The sequence below is a fragment of the Pelophylax lessonae genome (genome assembly GCF_965119305.1).
Source record: "Pelophylax lessonae genome assembly, chromosome: 11".
NCBI classification, from domain to species: Eukaryota; Metazoa; Chordata; class Amphibia; order Anura; family Ranidae; genus Pelophylax; species Pelophylax lessonae.
The window spans coordinates 203,203,662-203,217,653 of NC_138778.1; positions in this window are offsets into that span (position 1 = coordinate 203,203,662).

The window sequence follows — 13,992 nt, forward strand, 5'->3', positions numbered from 1 at the left end:
AGGAAGCACGTGGATGACATCACCGACGAGTTTATCCAGGAGGCCACCATAGCCCTACGTCGGAAACCGGAGGCCAATGAGTCCTTCGGGAATATGACTGCCAAAATCCTGGATAAGGTGGACCTCAGGCAGTGTCAGTATGCCAGAAAAATTATTCTGGATGTGCTGCAAAACGCAGAAAACGGCATACTTAATGAGCACAGCCATGCATGCCAGGAGCACCCGTGCCCTCCACCTCCACCTCCACCTCCACCTCCACCTCCACAACACCCACCACCTCGCCAAATGCCACATGGCCAGTGGCAATATGGCCAGCAGGATCCAAACCTGCCCTCATGGCAACCTGATTATAGCTATCACCAACTTTAATTTGTGTAACCCCCTATTATTTATTTTACCCCTGTTTGCCAGTTTCTAGTTTAATTTTGTCCAAATGGACCTTTTTTATGTTTAGTTTATTATACGGAAAGTATTGATGTTTGCTTTGTTTTTTTTTTGCTGAGATCCAAAAAATAAAGAAAATGAAAATAAAAAATGGCCTATCTGAATTTGTTAACATGTTTAATATTGTACATAACCTGAAAAATATGTTTTAGACATTAATTCATAAAAGAATAAAGGGTCATATCAATAGTTAGATCTTTGGTGTGAAAATACAAAAATAATGGTGAAGAGTTCAAATTATTTAATTCTAAAATTTGATAGAACAGATAGAATAGACAAACATTATCTTCATCATAACAGAACACATGCCTTTTTATTAGAAAAGTATGGCATTATGAGCAGCATCTTCCTTCTTCTCACATTTATCAAGATGAGCATGTGCTCCGCATTTCACCTATTTCTTGGACTTCCGCGAGCCGAAAGTTCTTTCTGAATAAAATGTCGAGTTTACTAGAGAAAATTCTTCCGGGAACTCATTTGGTTTGATCATGCGTGTTGGGATTTGTAGCTGTGTGTCGGCAGAATTGCGTACTGACAGGCGAACAATCGTCCGTTCTGGTGTCGGCATACAAATATTTTCATGTTTGCAAGAAAGACTTTTGTCCGCGGATTGTGCGCAGACATCTGTCGGAGGCACCATACTAACACGCGTACAATCGGCAGATCCTTCGTCCACCGACGTTTGTATGCCGACGATCGGTACGTGTGTACGGGGCTTTAGACCTAAAGTGGACCCGTCTTCTAAAAAAGGTTCTAAAACCTTTTCAACACAGAGGAACCCTTGAAATATTTTTCAGTTCTCAGGGAACTGCTAAAAATGACTCTATTTACAACTCATGATACATCGGTGTGATGGTCAGTGGGATGAACGTTCCTTACACTTGTGGTCATTGGGAAGAATTACCTTCTTTCAGATAGCTAAGAAGATCAATGGTGTCATTGGGAACTTACTGTATCTGAGAGGCAGAAATTGCCCAATGCTCAAGGAACCCCTAGCAACCTCTGGAGGAACCCTAGGGTTCTACGGAACCCTGGTTGAGAAACCATGATTTACACAAAGGCGTTCTGCCTATACAGTACATATAAAATTAGACCTAAAGTGGACCTGTTCTAAAAGTATACACACAATTATCCTATGCCAAGGTGTCTGAAGTTCCCTTTATTAGCCAGGAAGCCCCCTCTATGCACCTCTGTGAAAATACTTTCACTTTGGACTTCAGGGCTAAGTCCTGTCCACCTGCCAACCTCTTATCCAATCAGAGTGTCCATTTGGGCTACAAAAAGGGACAGAGTGATGGCAATTGTCCAGGTAATTGAACTCTTGGTAACCAAGTGAAATTAGATTTAGAGAGGTGCACAGAAAAAACCCCAAAAGGTTTTATGGCTAATAAAAGTAATAACAAGGTCCGCGGTTCATCTTCCTGGAGTTCTGGGTCTGATGGGTATGCCATGTCAAAGCCCACCAGGAGGAGAGGGGCTGCCCCTTTAAATAAACTCTTATTGGGAACAAAAGAAATAAAATGTATCTCTGCACCAAATGTATCTTTTATCTTTGGACAGAGTGGGGGAAGGGTTTAAACACGCCGGGGGGGATTGACCCACTCAGTCCACCATTGTTAGACATGTGCGTAACTAAAAAAAATGCGTTTATTTTCGATTTGATATTTACATTATTTGTGTTTAGTTAAATTTGTTTTCGGAATTCATTTTTTTTTATTTGAATTTTAATCGATTCAAATTCTATTTGGAATTACATTAAAATTAGAATCAAATGTCATTCGATTTCCATTCGAAATCAAATTTATTCCATTTGAAATTCAAATTTTGGAAGATGGTTCTATTCTTTCTATTCAGTTCTATTCCATTGTTTTCTTCTATTATATTCTCTTGTTTTCTGCTCTATTATTTTTATCTGTTGTTTATTCTATTCTATTCTACTCTATTCTATTCTACTCTATTCTATTCTTTTCTATTTTATGATTTGATTTTCTATTCTATTATTTTCTATTGTATTCAAATTCAATTTTTTTCTATTTGAAATTCAAATTTCAGAAGATGGTTAAATTCTTTCTTGTTTTATTCTATTCTATTCCTTTATGTTCTATTCTATTTTATTCTGTTCTTTCATTTTCTATTATATCCCTTTATTTTTTATTCTACTTTTTTCTATTCTTTTATTTTGTATTCTTTTCTGTTTTACTCTATTATATTCTATTATTTTATCTTCCATTCTATTCTATTTTGTTCTGTTTTACTCTATTCTTTTCTATTCTATTTTTTTTATTTTCTATTCTATCCCTTTATTTTTTATTCTATTTTTTTATTTTGTATTCTGTTCTGTTTTACTCTATTTATTATATTATTTTATCTTCTAGTCTATTCTATCTTGTTCTGTTTTACTCTAGTTTTCTATTCTATCCCTTTATTTTTATTCTATACCTTTATTTTTTATTCTATCCCTTTATTTTTTATTCTGTTCTGTTTTACTCTATTATATTCTATTATTTTATCTTCTATTCTATTCTGTTCTGTTTTACTCTATTCTTTTATATTCTATTCTTTTATTTTCTATTCTATCCCTTTATTTTTTATTCTATTTTTTTCTATTCTTTTATTTTGCATTCTGTTCCGTTTTACTCTATTAGTCTATTATATTCTCATATGTTATCTTCTATTCTATTCTGTTCTTTTCTTTTCTGTTATCTTCTTTTCTATTCTATTTTATACTCTACGGAAATTCAAATTCAATTAGAAAACTATTCAAATTAGATTAGAAAACTATTCGAATTTCATCCGAATTTTTTTTTTGTTAATTCAGATTTGTTTAAATTCCATGCCTCGGCCGCCTATGATTGGCTGTCAGCTTGTGTGTGAACACTCCTGTGCTCATCCCTAGTCCTCATATCACTAATGCTAGCCATACACCCATCGATTAACACCTTCTCGTTCACCCAATAGCAAAATGATGGCCCGGTGGAGGTTTTATTGTTCTGGCTGGATATCATAGGATGTCCATCAGAACAAGCCGCTCATGCATGCCCCCCCGTGGGCACGCAGTATGGCAATCGGTGCTGTGATGCGTCACTCGGTCACACCGCATCTCACGCCGATGACAAAGGCTCTTTACCATGTGATCAGCTGTGTCCAATCACAGTGTAAATAGGAAGTGTCGGTTATCAGCATTCCTCTATTCGCACTGAGAGCACGTGAGTAGAGGAGAGCCAATAAGCGCCTTTTCCTGACAGGGGGGGGGGGGGGTCTGTACTGATAATCAGTGCTATTGTCAGTGCAGTCGCATCAGCAATGCCTTCCAGTGATGTCCAACTGTGTCCCCCAGTGATGCCAATCAGTGCCCATCAGTGCTGCCTTTCAGTGCCCATCAGTAGTGCCTGTCAGTACCACCTATCAGTGCCCCCCATTATTGCTGCCCATCAGTGCTGCATATCAGTGTCGCCTATCAGTTCTGCATATTAGTGCCTCCTGATCAGTGCAGCCTCATCAATGCCCATCAGTGCAGCCTCATTAGTGCCCATCAGTGCCACCTATCAATGCCCATCAGTGCTGCATATTAGTGCCTCCTATTAGTGCACATGAATAAATGAATTTAAAAAACGAAACAGTAAAGTTAGGTCAATTTTTTTGTATACTGTGAAAGATGATGTCACGCCGAGTAAATAGATACCTAACATGTCATGCTTTAAAATTGCGCACACTCGTGGAATGGCGCCAAACAACGGTACTTAACCACTTGCCAACCGCCCCACTCAGATTTACTGCGGCAGGCGGCTCAGCTGCACATAATCATGTAGATCTAGGTGATTATGTGCACACGGTCTCGGCGGCACGTGCACGCCCCTGGAGCCACGCTCCCGCTGTGTTTAGACACAGCAGGAGTCAGACCGCGGGAGGAGCGTGCACGATCGCTGCTGGTCTCCCACAATCTTCGGCTAGAATAACAGAAGAGCCGTCTGCTTATGTTAACAAAACAGACGGGTCTTCTGTCAGAGAGGCAAGGAAAGATTGTGCCTCTGTCCAATCCATCCCCCCACACAGTTAGTAAACACAATAGGGAACACATTTAACCCCTTGATCACCCCCGGTGTTAGCCCCTTACCTGCCAGTGTCATTTATACAGTGACAGTGCATATTTGTATCACTGATTATTGTAGTAATGTCACTGGTCCCCAAAAAGTGTCAAAAATGTCAGTTATGTGTCCCATCTGTCCGCCGCAATGTCGCAGTCCTGATAAAAAATTGCAGATCGCCGCCATTACTAATAAAAAATAAATTAAAAAAATAAAAAGTCCATAACTCTATCCCGTAGTTAGTAGTAGTAAACAATATAACTTTTGCACAAACCAATTAATATACACTTTTTGGGATTTTTTTTTACCAAAAATATGTAGCAGAATACAAATTGGTATAAAAATGTTAAAAAAATTTGATTTTTTACATTTTTTTTATTGGGAATGTTTTATAGCAGAAAGTAAAAAATATTGTGTTTTTTTCAAAATTGTCGCTCTTTTTTCATTTATAGCGCAAAATCTAAAAATCGCAGAGGTGATCAAATACTACCAAAAGAAATCTGTATTTGTGGGGGGAAAAAAGGACATCAATAGTATTTGGGTACAGCGTCGCACGACCGCGCAATTGTCAGTTAAAGTAACGCAGTGCCGAATCGCAAAAAATGGCTTGGTCATTAAGGGGGTAAAACCTTCCGGAGCTGAAGTGATTAAAAATCTCAATAGGCGACACTTTAAATTTTTTTTATCAGTTACTCGTTTGGAGTTACAGAGGAGGTCTTGTGCTAGAATTATTGCTCTCGCTTTGGCACGCAAGCAACGAGGGATGGGGCATTTAAAAAAAAATAAAACATTTTCTTTTACTGAAAGTTTATTGAATTTTTTCCAATACATTAAAAAATTAAATTAAAAAATTTATTTTAATTTTTTTTAAAACATTGTTTTTTTTTCTTATTTATTTTATTTTATTTTTTATTTTATTTTTTTACTTTGTTTTTTTTTTCTTATTTATTTTATTTTATTTTTTTATTTTATTTTTTACTGTCCCTTTAAAAATAAAAATTCTTGATCACTTTTTTGCTGTCACAAGGAATGTAAACATCCCCTGTGACAGTAATAGGCAGTGACAGGTACTCTTTATGGAGGAATCTGGGGTCTAACAGACCCCAAACCACTCCTCTGCACCATTGGCTGCTGAGTGAACCGGAAGTGACGTTGTGACATTGTGACGTTGCTTCCGGGTTACATCAGAGACCCATTTAAAGCCGGTTCCGCCTTTGTTCGGGTCTCCGGACAGTTGACGGACGTGCCAGGTGGTCGCTCGGGTCTTCCGGTGGGACGGGAGAGGCCAGGTGAGCCACGGAAGGTGGCGGGAGGGGGAGCGTCCACTCCTGCTTGTAATAACAGTCGAGTGGCTAATTAGCCGCATTAGTTGTTATTACAAGAAAGCCCACCGTTGGCTCTAATAAAACAGTACCAGCTGCAGGCATCACCCCGGTAAAATCATGTGAGCAAAATGACATACAGGTGCGTGATTTTACGGCAAGTAGTTAACCACACCCCTGGGATGATGTCATATGACGTTGGGGACTTGGACTGGAGATATCTGAATGATGGGTGCAGCAGCTTTTTTTTTTTTTTTTTGCAAATTCTTTTGCTGCCGATCTCCTACAATGTAAAAGCCATCGTAGAGTCTGTGTAGCCGCTTTATTGCTTTTACAGGCGGCGGGAGAGGGACGTCCATCCCCATGGTCCCCGGCCATCTCTATGACCCTCGGAGGCCAGAGCTATGTCATGACGTCACTTCCGGTGTTGTAAAATTTTGTCGGATCCGTGAAAAAATCGGACCTCGTCACTTCCGGTGGACAGAGCATCACAAAACAGCTGATGGGAGTCGTCCGTGCGCATGCGCAGAAGAAATTTTTCGCGGTTTGGCAAAATTATAACAGAGAGCGGACAGCTGATTGAGAGGAGGCGGGGCTGAGGTGCGACGGAGGACACCGCCGCTTCACTGAAACATTACAGGGACAGAGGCACATCTGCAGAGCTGAATAGAGGAGGCGGGACTGTTATTTCTTATTTTGTACTATAGAAATACTAAATGTTATTAAATCCTAAGGATGAATAATATGATAATTACTAAAGATAATAAAACAGAAGGAGTCGCTTAAGCCCTGCATCTATTACGGCCGCACCTCCGTCCCGCCTCCTCTATTCAGCTCTGCAGATGACGCGGCGGTGTCTTCCGTCCCACCTCAGCCCCGCCTTCTCTCAGTCAGCTGCCCGCTATGTGTTATAACTTTACCAAACCAAGATAATGTCTTGTGCGCATGCGCACTTGAGACTCCATCAGCTGTTTCATGACGTAGGACCACCGGAAGTGACGAGGTCCGATTTTTTCATGGGTCCGAGGAAATTTTAGAACACCGGCACTGGCAAATGAAAACTGCCTTTTTTTTGTGCTGGGAAGCCTGAGATCAATTTTTTTTTTTTTTTTTATCTCGGGATTTCCAGCATAGAGGAGAGATATGGGGGAAATATAGACTCCAGATCTCTCCATAAAGAGGACCTGTCATGCTATATTTCTATTTCAAGGGATGTTTACATTCCTTGTAATAGGACTAAAAGTGATCAAAAATAAAAATTAAAGGAAAAGTGTAAAAATAAACAATAAAAAAATAAAGGAAAAGTGTAAAAATAAACAAAAAATATAATAAAGGAAGAGTGTAAAAATAAACAAGAAAAAAAAGAAAAGAAAAAGATTTATAGCTCCCCGATTCCCTCATGCTTGTACACAGAACGACCGCATACGAAGTTTGCGCCCACATATGTAAACGACATTCGCACCACACGTGAGGTATCGACATGAACGATATATAGGAAGAGCAATAATTCTAGCGCTAGACCTACTCTGTAACTCTAAACTGGTAACCTTAAACATTTTTAAACGTCGCCTAGGGAGATTTTTAAGTACCGAAGTCTGGTGCTATTCTACGGGTGTGCGCAGTTTTAAAGTGTGACATGTTGGGTATCTATTTACTCGCTGTGACATCATCTTTCACATTATACAAAAAATGTAGGTAAATATTGTGTTTTCTTTTTTAATTAATGAAAGTGTTTTTGTTTCCCCCAAAAAATTGTGTTTAAAAAATTGCTGCGCAAATACCGTGTGACATAAAATTATCCAACAACCGCCAAAAATAAATAAATAAATATATATATATTTATATAAATATAATGTATATAAATAATATATATACATAATATATATAAAAAATAGAAATATATATATATAAATAAATAATATGTGGAGGTTCTAAATCATTTTCTAGCAGGAGAAAACATTTTGTTTTTTTATTCATAAAGTGTTTTTTCCCCATAAAATTTGCAAATACTGTGTGACATAAAATATTGCAACAACCGCCAAAAATAAATACATAAACAAATAAATAAATATATATATATATATATATATATATATATATATATATATATATATATATATATTTATATAAATAATATGTGGGGGTTCTAAATCATTTTCTAGCAAAAAAAAAACATTTTGTTTTTTTATTCATAAAAGTGCCTTTTTCCCCAGAAAAATTGCGTTTAAAAAATTGCTGCGCAAATACTGTGTAACATGAAATTTTGCAACGACTGCCATTTTATTCTCTAGGGTCTCTGCTAAAAAAAAAAAAATATATATATATATATATATATATATGTATGTATGGGGGTTCTGAGTAATTTTCTTGCAAAAAAATTATGATCTTTACATGTAGGCGAGAAATACCAGAATTGGCCTGGGAGGCAAGTGGCTAATTACAGCTTACACTTATCTCCCTCTGAAAAGTGACTACCTCTGCTTTTAACACTCTTTGGTCACTGACCCCCAACAAGCATGCATCCAGTGAACACCTGAAGGGCCAACTTGGTGAAACATACCAAAGCCCAACAATCGGCATCAGGCTTCACGTGCCACCAGTGGGCATTATTGATTTGCAGTTTTACCGACCCCAACCACTCGCACGTAGCTACAAACAGCTGTACAAGTACTGGTTCCGCGATGTCGCCGCTGCCACCGAACGCGACTAAAGCAGATCTTTGGGGCCGCCCCAGCATTTATAGGGTTAAATCATGTCACCTTTAAATCATGCGACATATAGGCTCCTCCCCACTTGTCAAATGCCCTCTAAAAATCAGTCCACTGCAGATCGCTCTTCAGAGGGCACTAGCTTGTGTGAATGAGCCCCGACAGCCAGGAAACCAGCATTTTCAAAGGCGAGGTCAGCGATGGCCACCTTCACGTTTCTCCATATTCTGACTAATAGTGAAAAAGCCATTGCGTCAAAAATCCTACACTGGAACCCATTGCGCTAAAAACGGAATGACGCTTCGTCTATAGGTGCGCTGTATAAGAATGCGTCCGCGTGGCGTGATTTTTCTGCCGCTAAACCGTGGCGTTTCCTTTAAATCGTCCCCATTGCTGGTCGTTTTACTATCAGCTAGTTTGCATTCCGAACGCACTAATGAACGGCTCTAATGACCCGAGTAAACAGCGACTGACCAGGACTTGTTTTGGCGACTAACAAGCTGCCCCTCCCCTGGCCTAATTAGCGGATACATGGTTAAACTTTATCTAGAAACGGTTTATTAGCTCGCTGATCACAGGAGCCGATCGCTGTTTACATCTTCTACAGACGCCACGGCAAACACAGGGGTCACCTGTAGAAAATGGAGATAATGGGGGCTCGCCATTGGTGGGGAATTTTTGGGCTGATTTAGGTACCTGGCGATGCAGCCGGCACGGCAGGGGCGTCATGGAGGTCCGTATTACAGCGCCGATCATGGAGGGAAATATGCGACACTCGCAATCTTCAAGATAATAATTATATCTGTGGAGTAAAAAGCATTCTAGCTAAAATTCAGTTACGAAGCTGGTTTTATTTAAAAACTGGAAGGAATCTGAAGGGTGTGTCACTCATCATATTTTTTTTTTTTTCTTGTTTCAATCATATTTTTTTTTTTTCTTATATCATTTATTGTTTTCTTTTTAATTTCCCTTGTCAATTTTTTTTTCTCTTGCACCAATCATTGTTTTTCTTTTCTTGTTTGTATGCACAAACTCAGACAATAAGTGTAGGGTGAAAAAGTTGCCATCAACAGTAGAAAAAAAAAATATGCAGAAGGAGAGGTCATCATCAGTAAACAAAAAAAAAAAAATGCATAGGTGGAGGTCATCAACAGTAAACAAAAATAAAAAATGCAAAAGGAGAGGTCATCATCAGTAAACAAAAAAAAATGCATAGGTGGAGGTCATCAACAGTAAACAAAAATAAAAAATGCAAAAGGAGAGGTCATCATCAGTAAACAAAAAAAAAAAAATGCATAGGTGGAGGTCATCAATAGTAAACAAAAATAAAAAATGAAAAAGGAGAGGTCATCATCAGTAAACAAAAGAAAAATGCATAGGTGGAAGTCATCAACAGTAAACAAAAATAAAAAATGCAAAAGGAGAGGTCATCATCAGTAAACAAAAAAAAAATGCATAGGTGGAGGTCATCAACAGTAAACAAAAATAAAAAATGCAAAAGGAGAGGTCATCATCAGTAAACAAAAAAAAAAAAAAAATGCATAGGTGGAGGTCATCAATAGTAAACAAAAATAGAAAATGAAAAAGGAGAGGTCATCATCAGTAAACAAAAGAAAAATGCATAGGTGGAGGTCATCAACAGTAAACAAAAATAAAAAATGCAAAAGGAGAGGTCATCATCAGTAAAAAAAAAAAAAAAAAAAATGCATAAGTGGAGGTCATCATCGGTAAACAAAAATAAAAAATGCATAAGTGGAGGTCATCATCAGTAAACAAAAAACAAAAATGCATAAGTGGAGGTTATCATCAGTAAACAAAAAAAAATGCATAAGTGGAGGTCATCATTAGTAAACAAAAAAAGAAAATGCAAAAGGAGAGGTCATCATCAGTAAACAAAAAAAAAAAAAATGCATAAGTGGAGGTCATTATCAGTAAACAAAAAAAATGCATAAGTAGAGGTTATCATCAGTAAACAAAAAAATGCACAAGTGGAGGTTATCATCAGTTAAAAAAAAAAAAATGCATACACAGAGGTAATAATCAGTAAAAAAAATGCATAGGTGGAGGTCATTAGCAGTAAGAAAGAAAAAAAAAAAAAAAAACTGCAAAAGGAGAGGTTGTGATCAATAATAATAAAAAAAAATGCGGAGTTCATCAGTAAAAAAATAAAAATGCATAAGCAGTGGTCATCATCAGTAAAATCAGTAAAAAAAAAAATGCAAAAAGCATAAGTGGAAAAAAAAACATTGCAAAAGGAGAGGTCGTCATCAATAATAATAAAAAAAGTGAAAATCATCAGTAAAAAAAATAGAAATGCATAAGCAGTGGTCATCATCAGTAAAAAAAATAGAAAATGCAAAAAGCGTAAGTGGAGGCCATCATCAGTAAAAAAAATAAATAAATAAATAAAATTAAAAAAAACGCGTAAGTGGAGGTCATCATCAGTAAAGAAAAAAAAAATGCATACACAGAGGTAATAATCAGTAAAAAAAATGGGTAAGTGGAGGTCATTAACAGTAAAGGGAAAAAACAATGCAAAAGGAGAGGTCATCATCAATAATAATAAAAGAATGTGGAGGTCATCAGAAAAAATAAATAAAAATGCATAAGCAGTGGTCATCATCATAAAAAAAAAAAAAAAAAAGTATAAGTGGAGGTCATCATCAGTAAAAATAAAAATAAACGATAAGCGGAGGACATTATCATTAAAAAAAATGCATAAGCAGAGATCATCATCATCATCATCATCATCATCAGTAAAAAACAGGAAGGCCAGATTAGAGTTTGCCAAACAACATCTAAAAAAGCCTTCACAGTTCTGGAACAACATCCTATGGACAGATGAGACCAAGATCAACTTGTACCAGAGTGATGGGAAGAGAAGAGTATGGAGAAGGAAAGGAACTGCTCATGATCCAAAGCATACCACCTCATCAGTGAAGCATGGTGGTGGTAGTGTCATGGCGTGGGCATGTATGGCTGCCAATGGAACTGGTTCCCTTGTATTTATTGATGATGTGACTGCTGACAAAAGCAGCAGGATGAATTCTGAAGTGTCTTGGGCAATATTATCTGCTCATATTCAGCCAAATGCTTCAGAACTCATTGGACGGCGCTTCACAGTGCAGATGGACAATGACCCGAAGCATACTGCGAAAGCAACCAAAGAGTTTTTTAGGGGAAAGAAGTGGAATGTTATGCAATGGCCAAGTCAATCACTTGACCTGAATCCGATTGAGCATGCATTTCACTTGCTGAAGACAAAACTGAAGGGAAAATGCCCCAAGAACAAGCAGGAACTGAAGACAGTTGCAGTAGAGGCCTGGCAGAGCATCACCAGGGATGAAACCCAGCGTCTGGTGATGTCTATGCGTTCCAGACTTCAGGCTGTAATTGACTGCAAAGGATTTGCAACCAAGTATTAAAAAGTGAAAGTTTGATTTATGATTGTTAATCTGTCCAATTACTTTTGGTCCCTTAAAAAGTGGGAGGCACATATACAAAGTGTTGTAATTCCTACACCGTTCACCTGTATTGAAGTGTATTGTATTTGTACTGTCTGCTCCCAAGTTGTAAAGCGCTGCGTAAACTGTCGGCGCTATATAAATACTATATAATAATAATGTAAATACCCTCAAATTAAAGCTGAAAGTCTGCAGTTAAAACACATCTTGTTTGTTTCATTTCAAATCCATTGTGGTGGTGTATAGAGCCAAAAATATTAGAATTGTGTCGGTGTCCCAATATTTATGGACCTGACTGTAACTGTTGCCCTTTTGCAAAGCTGCACGGACTGAAAAATTTCAGATTCATGGTCCAATTTGGCCCCACCCTCGAACCTTCTGATCCTCCCTATTGGTTCTTATATGTGATCGGTGGCCCCCGTTATCAGATTGGCAGCTCAGGAATGTGCCAAGATCAGCTTTTACAGTAAAACAGAGATTTGCACGGAACTTTAGCTGTCTATATCACTGGATCTACTTGACCATTTCACTAGTTGGCATTTAGCGGAGTTGATCTGTGCTTGTGTGTATTTCCCTCTTATGCTAAGTTTGAGCTGCTCAGCTTCACTTTAGTACCCTCCTCCTCTTTTTAAAGGGATACTCCACCTTTTGGAACATGTTTAGGGTATACATGAAATATGGTTCCCCCCTCCGAATTGCAGGGTGCTTCTCCTTTTTTTTTTAAACCACTTCAATACGGGGCACTTTCACCCCCTTCCTGCCTAAGCCAATTTTCAGCTTGCTAAATAAACACAAAAAAAGGCCAACATTTTTGAAAAAAAGAAAAAAGCATTTTTTTTCTATTTATTTACAACATTTTATAACAGAAACAATCTTCATAAATTTAGGCCAAACTGTATTCTGCTACATTTCTTTGGTGGAAATAACCCAAATCCTTGTATATTATTTAGTTTGTAGGAAATTTACAGAATCCCCAAACTGTTATACATTACATCCAGAAAGTATTCACAGCGCTTCACTTTTTCCACATTTTGTTATGATGCAGTCTTATTCCAAAACTGATTAAATTCATTATTTTCCTCAAAATTCTACAAACAATCCCCCATAACGACAACGTGAAATAAAGTTTGTTTTAAATCTTTGCAAATTTGTTAAAAAAAAACAAAATGAAAAAAAAAATCCCATGTACATAAGTATTCACAGCCTTTGCCATAACACTCAAAACTGAGCTCAGGTACATCCTGTTTCCACTGATCATCCTTGAGATGTTTCTATAACCTAATTGGAGTCCACCTGTGGTAGATTCAGTTGATTGGACAGGATTCAGAGACGCACACACACCTGTCTATATAAGGTCCCACAGGTAACAGTGCATGTCAGAGCACAAACCAAGCCATGAAGTCCAAGGAATTGTCTGTAGACCCCAGAGACAGGATTGTATGGAGGCACAGATCTGGGGAAGGATACAGAAAAAATTCTGCAGCATTGAAGGTCCCAATGAGCTAAGTGGCCTCCATCATCTGTAAATGGAAGAAGTTTGGAACTACCAGGACTCTTCCAAGAGCGGGCCAAACTGAGTGATTGGGGGAGATGGGCCTTAGTCAGGGAGGTGACCAAGAACCCGATGGTCACTCTGACAGAGCTCCAGAGTTTCTCTGTGGATAGAGGAGAACCTTCCAGAAGAACAACCATCTCTGCCAAGTAGTATCGTAGAGTGGCCGAGACGGAAGCCACTCCTCTGTAAAAGGCACATGACAGCCCACCCAGAGTTTGCCAAAAGGCACCTGATGGACTCTCAGACCATGAGAAACAAAATTCTCTGGTCTGATGAAACAAAGATTGAACTCTTTGGCCTGAATGGCAAGCATCATGTCTGGAAGAAACCAGGCATCGTTCATCACCTGGCCAATACCATCCCTACTGTGAAGCATGATGGTGGAAGCATCATGCTGAAGGGATGTTTTTCAGC